Raw genomic sequence first — 6,497 nt, 5'->3', positions numbered from 1 at the left:
AGAGAAAGGCCATAAAAAAAGGCCAAATAAAAAAATAAAGGCCAAATAAAAAAAGGCAAAATAAAAAAAATAAAAATAAAAGGGACAATGCTACTATCCTTTTACCACACTTGTGCTTCAAAGTAGCACCATGATCTTCATGATAGAGAGTCTCCTATGTTGTCACTTTCATATACTAGTGGGAATCTTTCATTATACAACTTGGCTTGTATATTCCAATGATGGGCTTCCTCAAAATGCCCTAGGTCTTCGTGAGCAAGCGAGCTGGATGCACACCCACTAGTTTCTTTTGTTGAGCTTTCATACACTTATAGCTCTAGTGCATCCGTTGCATGGCAATCCCTACTCACTCACATTGATATCTATTAATGGGTGTCTCCATAGCCCGTTGGTACGCCTAGTTGATGTGAGACTATCTTTTCCCTTTTTGTCTTCTCCACAACCACCATTCTATTCCACCTATAGTGCTATGTCCATGGCTCACGCTCATGTATTGCGTGAAGATTCAAAAAGTTTGAGAACATCAAAAGTATGAAACAATTGCTTGGCTTGTCATCGGGGTTGTGCATGATTTAAATATTTTGTGTGGTGAAGATGGAGCATAGCCAGACTATATGATTTTGTAGGGATAGCTTTCTTTGGCCATGTTATTTTGAGAAGACATAATTGCTTAGTTAGTATGCTTGAAGTATTATCATTTTTATGTCAATATGAACTTTTTTCTTGAATCTTTCGAATCTGAATATTCATATCACAAGTAAGAAGAATTACATTGAAATTATGCCAACTAGCATTCCACATCAAAAATTATCTTTTTATCATTTACCTACTCGAGGACGAGCAGGAATTAAGCTTGGGGATGCTTGATACGTCTCCAACGTATCTATAATTTTTGATTGCTCTATGCTATATTATCTAATATTTTAGGCAATATTGGGCTTTATTTTCCACTTTTATATTATTTTTGGGACTAACCTATTAACCAGAGGCCCAGCCCAAGTTTGTTGTTTTATTCCTATTTCAGTGTTTCGAAGAAAAGGAATATCAAACGAAGTCGAAACGGAACGAAATCAACTGGAGAAGTTATTTTTGGAACAAAAGCCACCAGATAGACTTGGACTCCACGTCAGGAGATACGGGAGGTTCTCACGAGGGTGGGGGGGCGCCCCCCTAGGGCGCGCCCCCTGCCTCGCGGGGCCCCCGTAGCTCCTCCGACGTACCTCCTGCACCCATATATACCTACGTAACCTAAAACTTCCACAACGCAAGATAGATCGGGAGTTCCGCCTCCAGAAGCCTCCGTACCCACCAAAAACCAATCTAGACCCGTTCCGGCACCCTGCCGGAGGGGGAAATCCTTCTCCGGTGGCCATCTTCATCATCCCGGTGCTCTCCATGATGAGGAGGGAGCAGTTCTCCCTCGAGGCTGAGGGTATGTACCAGTAGCTATGTGTTTGATCTCTCTCTCTCTCTCTCTCTCTCTCTCTCTCTCGTGTTCTTGAGGTGGTACGATCTTGATGTATCGCGAGCTTTGCTATTATATTTGGATCCTATGATGTTTCTTCCCCCCTCTACTCTTTTGTAATGAATTGAGTTTCCCCGTTGAAGTTATCTTATCGGATTGAGTCTTTACAGATTTGAGAACACTTGATGTATGTCTTGCCGTGAACATATGTGGTGACAATGGGATATCACGTGATTCACTTGATGTATTTGTTTTGGTGGCCAACTTGCGGGTTCCGCCCATGAACCTATGCATAGGGGTTAGCACACGTTTTCGTCGTGATTCTCCGGTAGAACTTTGGGGCACTCTTTGAGGTCCTTTGTGTTGGTTGAATAGATGAATCTGAGATTGTGTGATGCATATCGTATAATCATGCCCACGGATACTTGAGGTGACATTGGAGTATCTAGGTGACATTAGGGTTTTGGTTGATTTATGTCTTAAGGTGTTATTCTAGTATGAACTCTAGGGCTGCTTGTGACACTTATGGGAATAGCCCAACGGATTGATTGGAAAGAATAACTTTGAGGTGGTTTCGTACCCTACCATAATCTCTTCGTTCGTTCTCTGCTATTAGTGACTTTGGAGTGACTCTTTGTTGCATGTTGAGGGATAGTTTTATGATCCAATTATGTTAGTATTGTTGAGAGTACTTACACTAGTGAAAGTATGAACCATGGGCCTTGTTTCCTAGCATTGCAATACTGTTTACGCTCACTTTTATCACTTGCTACCTTGCTGTTTTTATTATTTCAGATTACAAAAACCTTTATCTACTATCCATATACCACTTGTATCACCATCTCTTCGCCGAACTAGTGCACCTATACAATTTACCATTGTATTGGGTGTGTTGGGGACACAAGAGACTCTTTGTTATTTGGTTGCAGGGTTGCTTGGGAGAGACCATCTTCATCCTACGCCTCCTACGGATTGAACACCTTAGGTCATCCACTTGAGGGAAATTTGCTATTGTCCTAAAAACCTCTGCATTTGGAGGCCCAACAACGTCTACAAGAAGAAGGTTGTGTAGTAGACATCAGGAGTCGGAATGACGACTTGAGTGGCTTCGTCGTGAGTAGGGCGACGAGGTAGAAGAGCGGTTGACCATCATGGTTCCAATATCGTCTTTGAGAGAGGCCATGAATGTGTCAAAGTAGTCTCTTTTACGTTGCTCGGATTGTCATAGGTCGATGGCGAGGTTGTCGATGCGGTCGCCCAAAGCTTGTTGTTGTTGTTGATGCAAGCTCGTTGTGCACCGAAGAGGTGGCTCTTGGTGACGTAGGAGGTTGAGTCGCTGTCTTGCTCGATGAAGAGTGGATTGGTAGAAGAACTTGGCCTATCCATCATTTCAAGCAAATATGTGAGTGGGAGAAAGAGAAGAACTTATACCAAATGTACCTTGACCAATGTTGAAGATGGATCAATGATCACTCAAATGTGTAACAAGGAAATAACACAATTGGTACCAATTCTTGTCGGTTCTCACACCTACACACATGAAAGCCTTTGGTGGAGCTTGGTTAGGATGGTGGCACAAAATCTTATGCAATTGTTAGTGAGACTCAATGATGTGGAAAAAGATTCGCAAATTTGCAAATGCAACAAGTAGACCAATAGCAAGTAGTGGTACATGGAAATGCACACACAAATAGATAAATGAGGTCGTGCAACCAAAAATGAGCTCAAAAGTGGAATCCATGGAAAATGCTCGTGTTGCAAAACACTAGAGAGACGCTAGCACGATTGCAAAACAGGCGGATACGAGACTTGTGCACAACCTACTAAGCAAAAATGCAACGACTTCTATCCGAAGTATGCTATATGTATGGTGTTCCTATGATATGATCCATGATGATCGAGTATGAAAATCTTAATGTAGTATGATGCTATGGTTCTTGCTTAAAATGTATTTGCTTATCTCTTCCTTTTGCTTAAAAGCTTGTTTGGCTCTTTCACTTTTGAGCTCTTTCTCATGCAAGACTTCACGAACCAAGATGGCAATTGAGTATATGCTATGACAACCTTGTGACACAAGATGATGATATCAAGATATGTACCAAGATGATATGGTGTGTATCCAATGGGAGCTATGATCACTAATGTGCACAAGTAACATTGCCGGCAATACACAAAGGCTAGTCTCGATAGGAAAGTTACGCAAAATGGTCTATGGGGTTATCAATGCAATGGCAAGGTGTCAACAAAGATGTCGTCGAGGTTACCGTCCTTGCTTACGGTTGAAGGTGTCAATATTGTTGAGCGGGTGTTGTTGATGACGATTCCATGGCGAAGATGAGCGGTGGTGATGTTGATGTCGAACCGTCCCTAAGTTGCCGAAATGTGTTAGGAAACAGAAACCGCAACTCAAATGCTCAAAACAAAAATGTGTCAAAATTGTCGGAGTTGGTAATGGTAAGCGGTGGTGTTTGCGGAAAGCGGTGGTGGTATGCGGAAGTGATGGTTGTATGCCCGGTCAAAATTGGTGAGAGTTAGGCGGGAAACGGAGTGGTGGATGAAAGTGATGCTGCTAGGGGCTGGATGTCCGGGCTTGAGGGCCGGATGTCCGGGGTGGCCAGATGTCTGGGGGTCACGGGCCAGATGTCCGGGCTCTGGTTCCGTGGATGAACTCGATGAACTCACGGGGAAAAAGGCAATTCGGGGGCAAATTTTGAGAGATTTTGTGGAGGAAAATTGGGGAAAAGATGGGGAAAGCTAGATCTACTTGCAACACACGAAATCCGCGTATCAAATCCAATAAAACTTCATCACACCAAAAAATCACAAAAAAATTTGGGGGCTATTTTTGTGGGGATTTTCAAAATTGGGGAAGAACGCAACAAAATTAGGCTAGAAAACAAGGGATAGGGGCTCCAAATTCGTGATCAACCAAGGCTCTGATACCAAGATGATGTAGGGTGGAAACCCTAGGGCCGACCTTTCACGATTGGAGCGGATCCTATGAAGAAGACGAGGGGAAAACATGAGGGGAAAACACGAGGGGAAACACGAGAGAAATCACTCAAACTAACAAGATTCGATTACACATGTGCTAGATCCTCGAAACATAAAGAGATGCATGATCCACGATCAACAAAGGACGATACATAGGGTAACTAGTTCATCTCTATGAGGACGTCTTGAAGGTCTTCCCATGAGGGGTCTTGAATCCAAGATGGATCTTCTCCGTAGAGGTTGCGGTCTCTCTCGGTGGAGTAGATCCGGATGGATGAGCAAAGCTCTATCTCTCAAATTAGCTATCACATTGCTGCCCCTAGAAAGAGGGAGGAGGATGAGTATATATAGTCTAGGTGGGCGAAGGGGTACATGGGCCTCGGCCCTTTATTGTGTGCAGACAGACGGAGCCGGACGTCCGGGCGTCGGGCCGGATGTCCGGGCCTTCCTGGGGAGCCGGATGGCCGGGGCTGGGGCCGGATGTCTGGGCAGTCGGGTTGGGTCTTCTGTTCTCTAGATAGGCTTGTCTGGATGTCCGGGCTTGAAGCCGGATGTCTGGCGGCTCGGGAAGAGCCGTATGTCTGTACCCTTGGCCGGATGTTCGGGCAGACGGGCTTGTCCTTCTGCTCTCTGGATGGGCTTCTCCGGATGTCCGGGCTGGATGTCGGATGTCCGGGGTGGCCGCCGGATGTCCGGGGTGGCCGCCGGATGTCCGGGCCCTGTAGACTTGGCCGCTGGCTCGCTGTTGCAAGCGACACCTCCAGGGGCTGGATGTCTGGGACCTGGGAGCTGTTCTTGACTCCTTACGTTGGTTCTCTTCATCCGTAAACTTGGAGACTTGTCCGTCTTCATGCGCATCTTCGAGAGAGTCCTCTTGGTACATAATCATGCATAACATTCCGGACTTAGGTAGTAGCCATGTCTCGAGAGGGTCATATGGAATATCACTAAGGAGAGATGTCACCTCGTTCTCGAGAGCTCTAGATCGTGCTCGTGTAATCGGTCCTCTTGGCACTTGGAGAGACGATGGTAGGTCCATGGGGATGACCATAGGATGCTCCGCATCAATTTCTCAAGGAGCTTTTGTTAAATTCTTTTAATTCGCTATTCTCCCTAATTGTTAAGGGCAGAGACTAGGCGCTCGTGTACTGGCCCAAAGTTTCGGCCAGTCGTCGTGCTGCAGTCCGATCCATGCATCGTAGGCTGCCCGATCCGCTAGGTAGGACGTTGCGCGCGTCTTCTTCGTCTCTGAAAAGATCTCCTTCCATCCCCGTCAGCCACACGCAGAGCAGACGAGATCCTCGCGGCTCGAGCGTCGTTGTCGTCTTTCAGCACGAGGCGTGCCATTACAGCGTGTGCTTCACCCCCGTTTCCAGCGTAGACGCTCGCCGCCCCAGCATGGGTCTCCTGCATGCCTCATCCCGCCGCCTCGCTGTCGAGGCTTGCCATTGTCACCATCATCCCAGGGTCCATCGTCGATGATTCATGGTCACTATGGTTCCAACATATACCAGACACAGTTCCAACATTCTAGCGGAACAGTTGTAGCATCCATCACGCGGTCACTGCGGTCATCATTGTAGCAAAAATCTCGCAGGTTGTAGTACTTTGGACCACTCGTGGTAGCATATTTTGGTGTCGGTTGTAGCACCACCAAAATCGCTGGGTCGCTAGCACCTCACCTCATGTTGTTGACTGGCCTATTAACTTAGTGCCTAGTGCCAGTTGCTGTTTTTTTGCCTGTTTTTGGTTTTCCAGAATATAAGTACCAAACGAAGTCCAAATGCCACAAAACTTTTTGATGATTTTTTTCTGGACATAAGAGACCCTGTAAGCTTCGGGAGGGGACGGGAAGATGGAGCAGTGGCCCACGAGGCACCAGGGCGCGCCCAGGTGGGTAGGGCACGCCCTAGTACCTCGTGGGGCCCATGTGGCTCCTTTGACCTAACTCCGCCTCTATAAGTTCTCTAAAATCAGGAAAGCAGTAGAGGAGTCCACGAAATATTTTTTCTGCCGCCGCAAGGCTCTGTTCTCGAGA

This window comes from Triticum dicoccoides, chromosome 6A (genome assembly GCF_002162155.2).
Source record: "Triticum dicoccoides isolate Atlit2015 ecotype Zavitan chromosome 6A, WEW_v2.0, whole genome shotgun sequence".
Taxonomy (NCBI): domain Eukaryota; kingdom Viridiplantae; phylum Streptophyta; class Magnoliopsida; order Poales; family Poaceae; genus Triticum; species Triticum dicoccoides.
This window is presented reverse-complemented; position numbering follows the sequence as displayed.